The sequence below is a fragment of the Eurosta solidaginis genome, chromosome 3 (genome assembly GCF_040869045.1).
Source record: "Eurosta solidaginis isolate ZX-2024a chromosome 3, ASM4086904v1, whole genome shotgun sequence".
Classification (NCBI taxonomy): domain Eukaryota; kingdom Metazoa; phylum Arthropoda; class Insecta; order Diptera; family Tephritidae; genus Eurosta; species Eurosta solidaginis.
The window spans coordinates 14002805-14017693 of NC_090321.1; the positions used below are offsets into that span (position 1 = coordinate 14002805).

At 35.1% G+C, this 14889-nt stretch overlaps 1 protein-coding gene and 1 long non-coding RNA gene across 4 annotated transcripts in view; one reads left to right on the forward strand and one right to left on the reverse strand.

Moving 5' to 3' along the window:
• Window positions 1–3584: 3584 nt before the first annotated feature.
• Window positions 3585–14889, reverse strand: part of LOC137243326 (uncharacterized) — an 81446-nt gene continuing 70141 nt past the window's right edge. The window contains exons 2-3 of the long non-coding RNA XR_010950500.1: window positions 11698–11988; window positions 3585–4247 (exon numbers count right to left, since the gene is read on the reverse strand). This is a non-coding gene — a long non-coding RNA (uncharacterized lncRNA). The remainder of the gene's footprint in view (window positions 4248–11697; window positions 11989–14889) is intronic.
• LOC137243323 (uncharacterized) overlaps window positions 11852–14889 on the forward strand; it is a 96423-nt gene continuing 93385 nt past the window's right edge. Inside the window, exon 1 of one of the 3 annotated variants that reach the window (XM_067770951.1) lies at window positions 11852–11967. The gene's annotated coding sequence lies outside the window, so the exon portion shown is untranslated. Of the gene's footprint in view, window positions 11979–14889 lie in introns of all 3 variants that reach the window. The other 2 variants (XM_067770962.1, XM_067770952.1) reach the window with 2 other exon arrangements.

Here is a 14889-nt window from a genome sequence, read left to right on the forward strand (position 1 = left end):
TTTGGTCCAATACACAGCTGGGTGCTGTACAGTGTAATATTTATCAATAAAAATCATATCAAGCAATGCATTTATTAAATATATATACTAGTGAAATGTGCCTTTTGGATTCAAATAAAAATCATAAAATGTTATAAGGCACTTAAGCTTTTCTTTTTACATTCCAATTTTCAAATAAGTAGCCATCAATTTCAAATTCGATAATATCAGAAATTCATTTGTAAAGCATGTGTTCAGCCTACTCAGATTCATAGACAATACAGCATAAATAACTCTTAATGCTACTTGCTTTCATATTTTGAATACACTTTTAAAAGCGTAACAAAAACACACACAAACCCATCGCTAAACCATAATCTAAAAGTGTAATTTGTATTATAATTTTTTCAAGAATGTCGAATACTTGTTTTTTATAAATATAATTTCTATTACATGTATATTACTTTTTTTTACTTTACTACACACTTGCACATTATTAATTATGTGTGATTTATATATAAATATGTTTCTTATCTATACAATAAATAGGATATGTATTTTTACGCATAGTACGTACATATATATAATATAGTTATAGAATGAGCTATGTGCATACATACAACATACATACGAACATTTCATTAATTACATATTCTACTACTACGTACATACATATAAAGTAATTAACAGAACAATTTGTAAAGCAAAAAAAAAAAAAGAAATCGATTATATACAAAGAAGAGAACTGCTTTCTAAATGTTACTATTACTATTATATAATATACGTATATAATTATATGCTAATATTAAATTAAATATGAATAAAAATAACATTTAAATAAACGAATAAAAATCTTTCGTAAACTGTAATACACGCGTACATTATTGTACGAAAAATAACACGGTTCATATACATACATACATATTAGAGCGGGTCAAATTTAATGTTGAAAGGGCACATCCAGTTTCTGAATCTATGGGTCATACTGAGTAATATTGTCCATGGGACCATAGGTCTGAAATGAATTTCGAGCCTCCCTAATTTTGTTAGAAAATTTTATATCCCAATCCGAATAGCGGCTCTCACAAATAAAATACATGAAAGTAAATGTCAAATTCGGATTGGGATATAAAATTTTCTAACAAAATTAGGGAGGCTCGAAATTCATTTCAGACCTATGGTCCCATGGACAATATTACTCAGTATGACCGATTCAGAAATTGGATGTGCACCTGAAGTTTTTTTTTTCCATTTTTCCCCCATACAGTTTGATCCGCCCTTATACATATACAATCCAATTCTAGACAATTTTTTCCAGAAAAATATTCTTAATTCTCATATAAAAATGTACGAAGATGGGGAAAAAGCTCTTTGGGGAAAAGTATTTGGAAATCAGCTGGTACTAAACGAATTAGGGTTTTTTTTCGAAAATCAAATGGGCGTGAGTTTAGAAAGCACGGAAATAATAGAAACCTCCACACATTACTAGCAAACGTTCTCAATAGGCCACAAAAAAGTGCATGTGTGTAATATGTTCTACGTTCATAGATTTACTATACCCAAACTCATGATTCAATAACTAGAGTGCAATTTAATGAATAATGCAGGTTCTTAAGTTCTATAACTCGTTTCGAACCTCAGATTTTTGTATTTCGAAAATTTGGCTCTTATTGAGAAATAAATTCAATCTTCGAACGTGTTGAAAAGAGCTTATTTTTATTTGGTATTATTAAACCCGTTTGAAAACAAAATTTAATATTGTAACGAATTTGCTGGAATTCCTCTTATTTGCAACCTTCTGCTAACGTTCGAATCACTAAGTTGTTGAATAAGTAACTCCAATATTCGATAATGCAAAATGGCCTTTATTAGACTACTTTCAAAATAACACTTCTATTGCTCGCCAGATAGCGTCTTAAATAAAACTGATTGTCGTGCCTCAACTGTTGCCGCCTTTTATACTCTGTGCTGTGTCGCTCGCATACTTCTAGGCGTTTCTATTCTAGAATTTACTAGTTAGTTAGCAGCTATAAATTTCTCAGCTATAACTACGATTTTATAGCTTCTCTCATAGCCCATGCACGTCTATATGTGAGTAATACTTGCACAATTATTGCATACTTTCAGGAGTATCTCAGATATATGCATGTGGTTGAGCGTTGCTTCTCCGCTGCGTGTGCATACATATGTGTAGACATAATGATTAATTTGGTTATGTGTATACAAGTCACTGCTTAGTATCGGCTTAGAGGTGATAGTACCCTTAGTGTTGCTAGTATTCGTCACAATATAATATTCTCTTCAGGAAATTTGTGTTCGGTGAAAAAATTGTTAATCACTGAAATTGTAACAGCGTTGCACAGTTAAGGGAACAGTAGCTTAAGGAAACACAGGGGGATGTTCTGTAACTCGACTCGATTCGAAATTAGCTTTTTCAGTGGACAAAACCAGCTCACACATCACATAGCATTTTATATCATATTGGAATTTTTTTCAAGTCTCCTGCGCGTTTAAAATAGTCAAAAATAGCTCATATTTGCGATCATACGAAACTCATTTATCGGCATCTTGCACGCAAGTCTTCTTGACCAAGCTTTTATAACTCACTTTTTTTTATCAGCTTTAGTCGTCTTCGAGTTGTTGTTGTTCTAGCGATAAGGATACTCTCCGAAGGCCTTGGGAGTGTTATCGATGTTGATGGTCCTTTGCCGGATGCAGATCCGGTACGATTTGGTATGACCACATGAAACCTTCTAGGCCATACCGCCCTCCCACCCCGTAGATCGTAGAACTTGGGGTCGCCAGAGCCTCGGCTGTTAAATAAACAGGATGCGCCACAGGTAGGTGAGGTTGACAATTGGGTTGGAGAAGCTATATATTGCGTTGGCAACCCCTTGAAAGAGTTGCGCTACACAACGCCTTGAATCAGTTTGGTATTTTAGTCGCCTTTTAGGCATACCTGTCGCGGGTATATTCTAAGCCCCCTAACCCGCTGGGGTGTGGGAATAAGGTCCACTACTTTTGCTATTTTCTTATTTGAAATTCTTTTTTTTTCTCAATGCACTTGTGAGTCCCTGCCGAAGTCAGGTAAAACACCCGAAAAGCAAAGGTTTGTTCGGAATGGCGGTGTTTCGGCAGCGCACCCTAAAATCTTGGGATGTTGTTTTTACCGTGAAAACAATAACAACAATGAATATTTGCCTTGAAAAGCGGAATAAAAATAATGCCAGTCAGGAGCAAACCCTGCATTGGAGAGAAATTCAGACTCAACAGAGTGCAGCCCAACCGTAGTTTAGATACATTTTTCACTCCCTAGAAATTCGCTCACATTCGCTCGTTTATTTTGTTCGCGTCTTCCAAAAACGATCACCTGTCTTCGGCCGCTTAGATAACAGTATTTTATAGGATTTTTAATTTTAATTAAGCCAATCGCCGCCAGGACGATTTTTTGCTTGTACCCTCGAGACGTGTAATAGTGAAATTTGTTCTGAGTTTCAAATAACAAGTTGAAACTGTAAGTATTTTTGCGAAAATCGCGTATGATCATAAGGTGTCGAATATTCCGGTTACGTGCACTAAGTACCCAAGGGAATCACTTCGAGGGACACTTTCTGATTTGGGTTTTGCAAATGAACTCTCAAATTATGAACTAGGAGTAAATTTTGTTGAGCAGTGTAATTTAATGAGTTAATGAAATTCATTATAGACGCATACATATACAATATACAGAATGTAGATATGTCATAAGTGAAATAGTAAGTAAGTTAGGATTAAGCAAAGTCTACAAATCGAAAGCGAAAACGAAACCGGTGGTGACTATACAAACAAAAAAGGAACAATGGATAATTATGCCAAGTGTTGCTTCATATAACTTCATCATGCACAATTAAGCTCTTCCGTATGTGATTAAGGTAGAAGTCCCAATGTTGCAACGTTTTTTTCGAGAATGAGTAAGGCCGCCAGCGTGATCAGAGAAAGGTGATGTTCCCTTAGTACTCAACATCTCAAATTTTTTTTTTTGTGTTTTTATTTGGTGAGCTAGACATTAATATGTTGTTCACACGGCACTTCTCATAAATAATTCACTCTGCGATTCGTCGTTCGGTCTTCAACTGCGAGCAGGACTAGGTCAAGTTTCATTAACTATTTTGTTTGTGAGTCGTTTTATTCGCTGCAGCGGGGCGTTTGAAGGGTCGAGGTCCTGCGGTCGTTTCGTAGTAAGTTGTTTCGTGTCTCAACAAGGTGCTGTGTGGCCCTACAGCAGTGAACTGAAATATAGAAAGTAGCAATTTTTATCAAATTTTTTCAGTTAAATTCTTTAGCGGCCGCCGTGGTGTGATGGTAGCGTGCTCAGCCTACCACACCGAAGATCCTGGGTTCACGCCCCGACCAAAGCAACATTAAAATTTTACGAAGCAGTTTTTCAATTAGAAGAAAATGTTTCCAAGCGGGGTCGTCCTTCGGCAGTGTTTGGCAAGTACTCCGAGTGTGTTTCTGCCATGTAAAGCTTCTCAGTAAAAACTCATCTGCCTTACAGATGCCATTCGAAGTCGGCATAAAACAATTTGCAGGTAAACATTCAAAAGGACCACGACGCAAATTGGAAAAGGGAAGCTCGGCCCAAAACCTCTATGAAAGTTATCGCGCCTCTGTTTTTTTAATTCTTTTGCTTATTCTCGATATTTTGATCTATGCATTTTTAGCTTAAACTTAACCTCAAAAACTTTTTCGATAAAAAAAATTCGAATTTTTTTTTAAGTTTTCTGAATTGATTTTTGGCAACTTTTTCCCGAAGGGTGTTTTTTGCTCCTACAAAATTTAAAAATAGCATTTACATACATACCGACTGCTGAATGCAATATCACTCAATCTCGGCAGCCAGTTCAAAAATACTGTCTCAAAATTTCTTTCAATAACGCACTGCCTCAGTATTCATTTCATAAACGTCCTATCTCATGTCAAAATGTTTTGAATTTATCTTAAGAAATAAGCATTTTTGAAGCAAATTCTGATATAGGGCGTTTTTGAAACCAACCCCAAGATAGGCATTCTTCACACAAAATCAAATGGGGGGGGGGGGGGGGGGGGGGTGAAATTTCACTAGGAAGTCGATAAATTGAAAAAAATCTCAAACACCCCATGAAAAATGTCAAAAATCAGTACGAATTTTGAGAGACCTTTGCATTGTACTTTGTTAAATTATAATTTATTGGCCAACAAAACTGCATACTCGAAAAAATCTCAAAAAATAGCTCGAAATTTTCGAAAAAATTTTCTCGAGTTTTCGAATTTTTTAAAAAACGATTTTGAGATGGTTTTACATAATTTCAGTTACAAAACACATGGACGTTTTTTCTTAAAATATAGAAAATAAGCCAAGGAGAAAATTAAAAAAAAAGTGCCGCTGTTATTTTTCTGTTCGCTGCTGTATATGGCAAATGTATAGAATTTTTGAGCTTAAAAGCGGATCAGTGGGCTTATACTGTAACTCGATTCGAATGAAAATGCGATTCGAAAGCTGTCAAACTAATAACGTTTTTTTTTCAAATGCGAAAGAAATTCTTTTGAATCGAGTTACATGTTAAGGCCCCAGAAGGAACAAAAAAACACAAACAAAAAACAAACCTGAAAACCTTCCATCATTTTGTTTTCCAATGCACGTCTGCTATGCAAAACTATTTTAAAGCTAAATTTATTGTATTATGTAAATATAAAAAAAAATGTAATTCATAAATAAAAAAGGAAAACAAATATCAATCCCTTGTTTATAAATAGCAAAGACATTTTATTTGTTTATAACAGCCACAAGAAATCATTTAACAAGCTTAAAATTTAAGTGAGTATGTAATTAACAAGTTGTTAATTTAAACAAACACAAACAAACTATAAAAAAAACAACCATTTATAAAAAATAAAAAATTAATTAAAAAATAAAAATGATTTTTTACAATTTACATTTAATTGATAATTAAGTAATTAAAAATGTGTTAAATATACATACATAAAATAAAATAAACTTACGTAAAATTCAAAGACAAAAATTGAAATCTCCAGAACTGCAACAATAAGCAAATTAACATGAACAAACAAAGACTAAAAAATAGCACCAAAAATTAAAGAGAGTACTCAATAAACAAGAAAGAAAACCAAATGCGTTTAAGCTGCATTTCGAACACAAAAAATCAGTAAAATTTCGCAGTAAGCAAACTCCAATCTACATAAAACAATTGAAAAAAATAAGCGTGCTTGCATACATTTCAAATAATTAAATATATGGATATACAAAAGATAAAAATAGATTAAAAAAGATAAACGATTGAAATAAAGCCACAACAAACCGTTTATGTAAAAAAGACATAAAAATAGTTTTCTTGCTTAAAGAGTTTCAAAGAGCTTACGCACCCACACCAAAAGATCTACCGACACAAGGCAAGTATAATTTTTTTTATATTCGAAGGGTTTAAAGTTATCGTTTTTTGACAAATAAGTCTGCTACGGTTTAATAATAAATATACATACATACATACCATGTGGTATGTATATCCTTTTGTGGAAGGGTTTATTTTCTTTTCCCGAGAGGAAATGGAAAACTTTTAGTAAACGGAACTGAACTACAGAGTTATCACATTGTCCACAACTTAGGAATATGGAAACATACCGCTGACGTCAATGAGTTGATTGACGATCTAGAACAATTGCATGAAGTTGCTTATGAGTATTTGGAAGGCTTATAATTCTGTAAATAATTTTGGGAAATTCTGCTTATTTTGCACCTTCTGGATCGTTCTAATCGCTGAACTGTCGAATAAATAACTCAAATATTCAGTATAGCAATATATGCTTTATCAAGACTACTTTGGGAGTAGTACTTCACAATTACAATACTCGCGTACTTCGCTAAAGTGTGTTAAAATCAAACTGATTTCTTATCGCTTGCACAGTGCTGCTTTTATACTCTCAGTTACCTCATTCATTTCTCCAAAGGTCTAGACTTTTGACGAACATGCCTTCTGGAACAGTTGTATCTCATACTTGACTATTTAGCTATATACATGTATATCTGTAGTTTAAATTTTTCTTCTAGCTATGTGGGTGTGTATGTGTAAGTGTTAGCTTCTGCTCTTATCTGCTGACTACATATGTGTATGTGAAATAATCTCTTCGCTTCAAGCTGCTGGTTATGTGTGTGAAATATTATTCGTTGCCTTCTATGTATGTGTTTAAATGGTTTACTGCCGTTGTGTTTATTTACTAAAAGCATAGAGATGTTAGAAATACTAATATTCGCCACAATACGAAAACTCGGGATTGACGGTATATGGTCCCAGAACCTTACATTTATCTATGTAAGCTAATCGTTGAGCAGAAATAGGTGGCTGGTGTAAAAATATAGAGCGACAGATGTTTTACAGCAACGATGCGTCAACAAATCAGAACTTATAGATTTAGCTGATAGCAAAAAAAAAACTTCATCTGGCTAACACTGGAAACGTTTAGACAAACATGAAATACTCACAGCCGTATGATAAGACACGACAGGGATTGCTTCGACTTTCTCTATATATCCACCTGCCTCTCATCTGTCTAAAGCTCTGCCTCTCTCATTTCCCCTCCCCTATGTATTTTCTAGTTTACCTTAGTCGGCTCATCTAATTTCCTAATTCCTTTCATTCTTCCGTAAATATTCCCCTTTTCCTCTTACTTTTCCCGCTTCTGCTGTTATACAAGTCTTAATCCCCACTCTCAATATTACTCTTAATCTAATCCTTATTCTTTATCTTGTGTTAACCTCTTTTTACTACTTTGTCTCAAACCCTTATTCTTACTTTTATTCTCACCCTCCTCTCCTTGTGCTCTTTACTTTTCTGACTTCTCCCCAACTTCCTCTACTTTTTCTTCACAGCATGAAGCTCTAAATAAAACGTTCGAAATGTTCATAAGGTTTTAGCGAACTTTTTCGAAAACGTTTTTGAAATTGGTTTGCATAGTTTGTTACATAATTCATTATAGTTTTTTCTTTCAGAGCAATGTTATTCCATTACGGCAATATGCTGAACAATTGTACAGTATATGTGTCAACGTTTCCTTTGCTTCCGAAAGCTAAGAATTTTGCCTCAAAAAGTCTACCAGAAAAGCTGGTGAATGATGTGAGGTTTCAAAATGACGAATTCCTACAAGTTGATACCCAGACGATAAATATACTTTCCGCCGTCGGCTACGACGATGTGAGAATGACAATATCCCGGCTCTGGTATAACAAAACGAAGGACCACCGCTTGAGCTGCTTCAACACGGAGGCGGAAAGCTGGTAATAAGCGTGCGCCATTTTTTGTCCAAAATATGGTACGACGAGCGCATGCCTCCCTTCAAACTGGCATTCAATGTCACATCTAAGTTTCTATATAGCGTATTGTCCCAAAGACTGAAGATTAAAGCTAACGAACTAATTTGATTTTGCTGGTATTGGAATTCACTAACCTTTTTTTTAACGATATTCGGCAGCGATATTTGGTTTTGTTAAGTTATGGATTATTCTAGAAGACTTTATAGAGTGTTTAATGTGCTTTAATAAACCTGACCTCGAACAAATATCTTTTAGATATTCGTCATCGCTATATAATCGAATCGATAATAATAACGATTTCGGTATTCAGTAACCAATTTTTATCGAAATTCTTTAATCTATCAGCTTATGTCGCTAAATAACAGAAGATAATTTTAAGTGTTAACACCGTAAGCTAGAATCCTACTATTCAATTTAAAAGAATAATAATGGCCACCTCGTTAGCCATATTAAAACTGAGTTAGTGATGAGCACAATCGTTATCGCAAGCGAAAAACAGTCCCCGCATTAGGACTGGCGACCGGAATAGAATCGACAATTTGTCGATTCCATATTTTCCGTTTAATTTTGTTGCTATGCAAATCAATCGCCAAATCCTTGGACCGTTGTGAAAAATGGTCTTATACGAAACAGATTTTTACATTTTTTAACTTTTAGATGTATATAACACAATTTTATCCATTATAAAGATAATAGATTAAGGCTCAGCGGTGACTACCGCAATCGACACTGGCAATATGAAAATCTCGGCAAATCGCATCGTTTAAAGTAAATGAATTCCACTACAATTCGGCTTCAGACTGGGTAAGTCTGCTGACCAGATTTTCTCCACACTGCATATGCTGGAGAAGGCACACGATGAGAGAAATAATTTTCAGAAAGTTCGGTTTTGACACGCAACTCCTCAATTCTATACAATTTTTTTAAAACTTGGCAACCATATTACAGCTGCTGCTAAATGGTTATATAGCATACTTTAAGGCGTGCATGCCAAACCTTTTAACTAACTTGGCAGCCAAACATACCAAATACAAAACGTAAAGCTTGACAAACGAGCTTTTATTTTTGACCGTGCGTGTGTAGGAGAGTCGATTAATGTGAGAGAGTGGTCATAATAAAAGCTAATCAACAATGTTACCGTGCCGACATGGCAAATATATCGTTAAAATTACGAAAAAAGGATCAAATATATATTTTTGTCTGTGAACCAAAATAATATTTTTGCCTCTAAACAAAAAAAATATTTTTTAATTAGCAGAGTAGTAATAAATAATTGAACTAATTAGAAATAATATAAAAATTAATTAATAATAATAAGGTAAAGCTTTTAATATGCTCATGCCGAATATCAAGAATCCGGTCTATCCGCTTTTTCAGCTATCCTGTTACCCGGCTGAATAAAGTTAAATATATTGATCAGGAATTTTTTTTTTACAACTTTATTTTTGATTATTAAAAATATCTAATATTATTACATATACTGAGGGAAATCTATGGCGAGATCATAAAAATAAAACAAATGTAGGGCCCGATAACCTCTGAGGAGATTTTAGGCCGAGCTTCTTTTCCAATTTATGTCGTGCTCCATTTAAATTTTTTTACAAATTGGCGGGACTGGACCTATATGTTTTATGCCGACTGAGAAGCTTTTCATAACAGAAATACACTCCGAGTGCTTGCCAAATCACTGCCGAGGGGCGACCCTGCTTAGAAAACCTATCTTCTAATTGAAGAAAACTTGTTTCTAAAATTTTGATGTTTTGCTGCCCGGGGTGTGAAGTTCACACTGTGAACCCAAGATCTTCGGTGTGGTAGGCGGAGCACGCTACCATCACACCACGGTGGCCGTCGAGAGATCACGACGAGATCATGAATAAGATAAAAGCATCTCAAATACTTAAGAACAAAGTTTTCTGAGCGAAAATTGGAAGATACGATATTTATTTTTGTTCTAAACAGTTGAATACATATTTTTCAAAGGAAATAAGTATTTCAGGCCTGAGGCCTGTTTCAAAAATCCTACAAGTCTTTTAATACGAGTGAATTTCTTCTGGAAAGAAAATTTTTTGAAAACAAAACCACTTATATTTTTGTGAAACCGGCCCCTGAGCGCAATGCAGTCTTCATATTTCTTCTACTAAACTTCGTATGACTCCTGCACTAGTATTTAAATTCGCATCCTGGTAAGTTCTATAATAGAAACACGATTTGAATAAACTTCTCACACCGCGAAGAACTTGAAAAGAATATCGTCTGTTTAGAGTGTAGGCCTGCCAACTGAGATAAAGAAAATTTTACAGGGCATATATGAAACTATTTCAAATTTTTCATTGAAGCATTGAAAGTAAACTCTCGTAAACTCTTACATGGTTGATGCATTAGTTCCTGTTGTTGTTGTCGCGTAGCGATAAGGTTGCTCCCCGAAGGCTTTGGGGAGTGTTATCGATGTGATGGTCCTTTGCCGGATACAGATCCGTTACGCTCCGGCACCACAGCACCATTAAGGTGCTAGCCCGACCATCTCGGGAACGATTTATGTGGCCACATTAAACCTTCAGGCCATCCCCTCCCTCCCCACCCCCAAGTTCCATGAGGAGCTTGGGGTCGCCAGAGCCTCATCTGTTAGTGAAACCGGATTCGCCGCGGATAGGTGAGGTTGACAATTGGGTTTGGAGAAGCTATATATTGCGCTGGCAACCTGAAGAGTTGCGCTACACACCCTGGAATCTGGTATTTTAGTCACCTCTTACGACAGGCATACCTACCGCGGGTATATTCTGACCCCCCAACCCGCTGGGGTGCATTAGTTCCTGTTCTATTAAGTTGCATCAAAGGGTAGTTTTTGGAAAAAATGCTATATAGCAGGTTTACACTCATATGCTACAATTTCGTTTCCAGAACAGGGATCTGCATTTCATAATACAATTGTACTCTTATTGTGTGTGTGAAAGGTCCATCAATTTTCAATTTTCGAAGACCCATGCTTTAGAAGCAGTTGCAGCTTGATTACGAAATTAAATTTTATATAAGAAAATTTGTGTTAATCGAATGCAGAAATAATCCCATTTACGTGAAGTTGACAAAAAAAAAGTTCAGAAATTGGTTGGCTATGGAGTTTTAGCAGACTTTGGCAACCTGGCGAAAAAAAACTTTCAAAATTTTAGTACCAACAAATTCGCAACTACATATGCTTTTTTCCCCATTTTTCACGGAAGTCGGAAATACCTCTTCCCGGCACAGCACCATTTTAACGTGTTTACTTCAATTATTTCACACTCTCATTTACAGTGGTGTTATTTTCAAAAATTACTAGTAAAACGTATCGTTTTTAAATTATATGAAAATAAACGGCAACGCTGCGCTCCACTACTTACAATTTTCCGTGTCTTTATGTGTGGAGCACTGGGACATGATGCAATGCTGTTGGGAGAATGGGAAGTCGTTTGTGAAGTATACATTCTGAAAAAGCTACTGTGCTATGTTGACGAAATACACGTTTAACGAAAGCACACAAAAATTACGGTGAGTAACTGAGTGCGTGTGCTTGATTATCTCATAGATTCGTTTGATATTTTGTATTGTTGTATTGTTGTATTTTGTTGCTCGAGTTGACTTCAGTTTGAAATTGAAACTCTGCGAGTGAGGTATGATTGCGGTATTGAGCGCTAAATTAAAATAGAAAATTAAAATGAAAAAAAAAGCAATAATAATTATATCTTGTTGAGTGTATAAAAAGTGAATGGATGCAAAGAAAATAATACAAATTACATGCAAATTTTGACTAAATTAGAAAAATTTAATAATTTAAAAGACTGTGTTTGTGTGCGTGTGATTGTGTGTAGTTTTAAATTTTTTGGTTTTTTTTTGTGCGTACAAGCTGTGCTGTGCTGTGCGTGTAAAGCCACGTCGCTCCTCTTATTTGCATTTGTCCAACCCTCAACAGCTAAAACCAATTTTGTTGTTGCCTTCACATTTTGTGTGCTATTAACACAATTCACAGCAAACGACTTAATTAAAAAAAAAATTGAACAGCTGATATCGTTGTTATTGTAGACTGAGAGCATCCACTTTTGTTTAAGATTTGTCAGGTTTTTATTGACATAACAACAAAAACAAAACACGAAATTCACCAAACATATTGATGCGGTTGATGGCGAAATGAAAACAAGATATTTATGCAGATTCATATATGTATATACACATACTTATGCATACATATACAGACCTCTTCATGCGCATTGCAATTTGTGCAGAAGAAAAAAAAAAAAGCCATAAAAATAAATGAAAATGACACGCGAAAAATGAAACAGTGAAACAAAATTGATTTAAAATATAAATAAATGAAAAAAAGAGTTATTGCTCATAGTTGATGTCTAAAGAGGAATAAAGAGAAAAATTATAAAAAAAAAAAAACAGCAAATACAAAAAGGCCGGAAATCCCAATTTACAAATTTTCGGACGAATAGCGATACCCAAAACAAATTTATTTCATATAAACGGAAAAATAATAATAATAAAAAAAATTGAATTTGAAATTATAAATGAAAGATAAAACTAATTAAATAGACTAAGCAAATAAAAATCGACAAAAAAAAAAAGAAAATTTTAGAATATAATTAAAAAAAAAAAAAAAACAAACAAAAAACAATAAACTACATATAAAAAATTATATTTTTTATTTTTAAGTTAATATGACAGATAGAAAAATATTAAGAAATATATGGTCATAAATTTTTTCGAATATTCCATTACGAAACCGATTAATAACTGTTATACCTATAGATAAATCTACAAAAAACAAAAAAAACAATACGGCAGCTCAGAGTTTTGTGCATTTTGTATTGGAAACGTTGCAAAGCAAATATAAGCTACGGACCGTGAATAAATTTTTAAAAATTTGCGTTGACATAGCAAATGCATAGCCCCGAGTATTTTTTTTTGCGCATTGTATAAATATACTATATCATTTTGCAAATTCCATGATGCTAGACTATTCGCACAAAATCCTGAGCTACCCTAATATCATTGAAATAAGAAAAATAAGTTAGGTTGAAGATAAAATGTTGAGAAAGCATTCTCCAGTATTTGCAATGACGTAGCAAATGCATACCCGAACATTTTGTTGATATATTTTGTAAATATACTACATCAGTTGCAAATGCAATGATGCTAGATCATTTGCACAGCATCCAGAACTGCCTTAGTATCATTAAAAAAAAAAAATAAAAAAAGTTTTGTTGAGAAAATATTCTCCAAATTTTGATGTTGCCTATTTGCAGAGACGTAGCGAATGCATAGCCGAATATTTTTTTTTGGTGTATTGTAAAAATATACTACATCTGTTTGCAAATGCAATGAAGCTAGACCATTTGTACAAAGTAAACAAAGTAAAGGTAAGGTTCAAGAAACTGCCCAAGGGCACACCTAACCCAGTGTTATAAGGACCGTTGTAATAACACGAAAAGACACAAAAACCTTTCTTACTCAAACCATTTTGATGACCTGAGTCCAAGTCTCAAGTCTTTAAGGTCATACTCCACGAGCTGGCGCAGATTATCTAGCAAGGGAGCTCCAAGACACGCTATCTCGCTCCATTTAGCGCAGGACAGTTGCAGATGAGGTGAACTACCGTTTCCTCCTCCTTTTCATCCACTTAACAACTCTTGCAGCAACGACGATAAGGCGCTCCTTACCTTTTTGCATGCCAACCTATAAGGCAGTACCCATATGTGTGGAAATTTCATCCCTACTTACCTACCAGGTTTCCTTCGGTGTTCGACACCTTGTAGCCATCTTTCGTCGACTTAACGCTGAATGTACGCTTTTAGTATAAGCGTGCACGTGGCAAAGGGCATACCTAAGCGTTCTTGGTCAAGAAGAAACTGCTGCCTAACGAGTTCATCTGCAATGTAGTTTCCTTCGATGTCCCCGTGCTCTGTGCCCCAGGTCCCATGTGAGTTTTCCGCAGTTCGGGTGTACTGCGATTTCGTTGGTGATATTGTCTGTCACTTGCCTAGCTGCAGCTTCCAGTATGGATGATATTACTGGCTGCAAGGCACTGCGGTGATCAGGCAGTCTGAAGGAGAATTGGAGGTCTAGGTCCCTTGAATAGACTCCACCTCCAACTCCACAACAAGGCACCTATCTGACTCCGCGAAATCAAACCTACTGGGAAGATTTACCATAAAGTGGTTTCCGCCACTGCTGTGGTCGCACAGCGATGTATGGTAGGAAAAAGAAAACTGTATTTGTTTAGTATGCTGGCGAGTCCTTTGGTTTTATTGTTCCAGGATCTCAAAGTAAGTTAATTTAAAAGAAGAGTTTCTAGCAACAGAACTAAACCGTGTGGTACAACCGATTATTAGAGCATACAATTACTGGTGTTCGCTAATGAAATTTATATTATTAACCTGAAAGACGCACTGTCAGTGCTGCCTTCTCGGGTTTAGATAAAGAAACAAAAAAGTGGGTCTTGCTGTAAATAAGGACAAAACGAAGTACTTGCTGTCAGCTAAGAATAAATCGGCGCATTCAGGCATTGCCAGCCACGTCACTGTTGACGGATA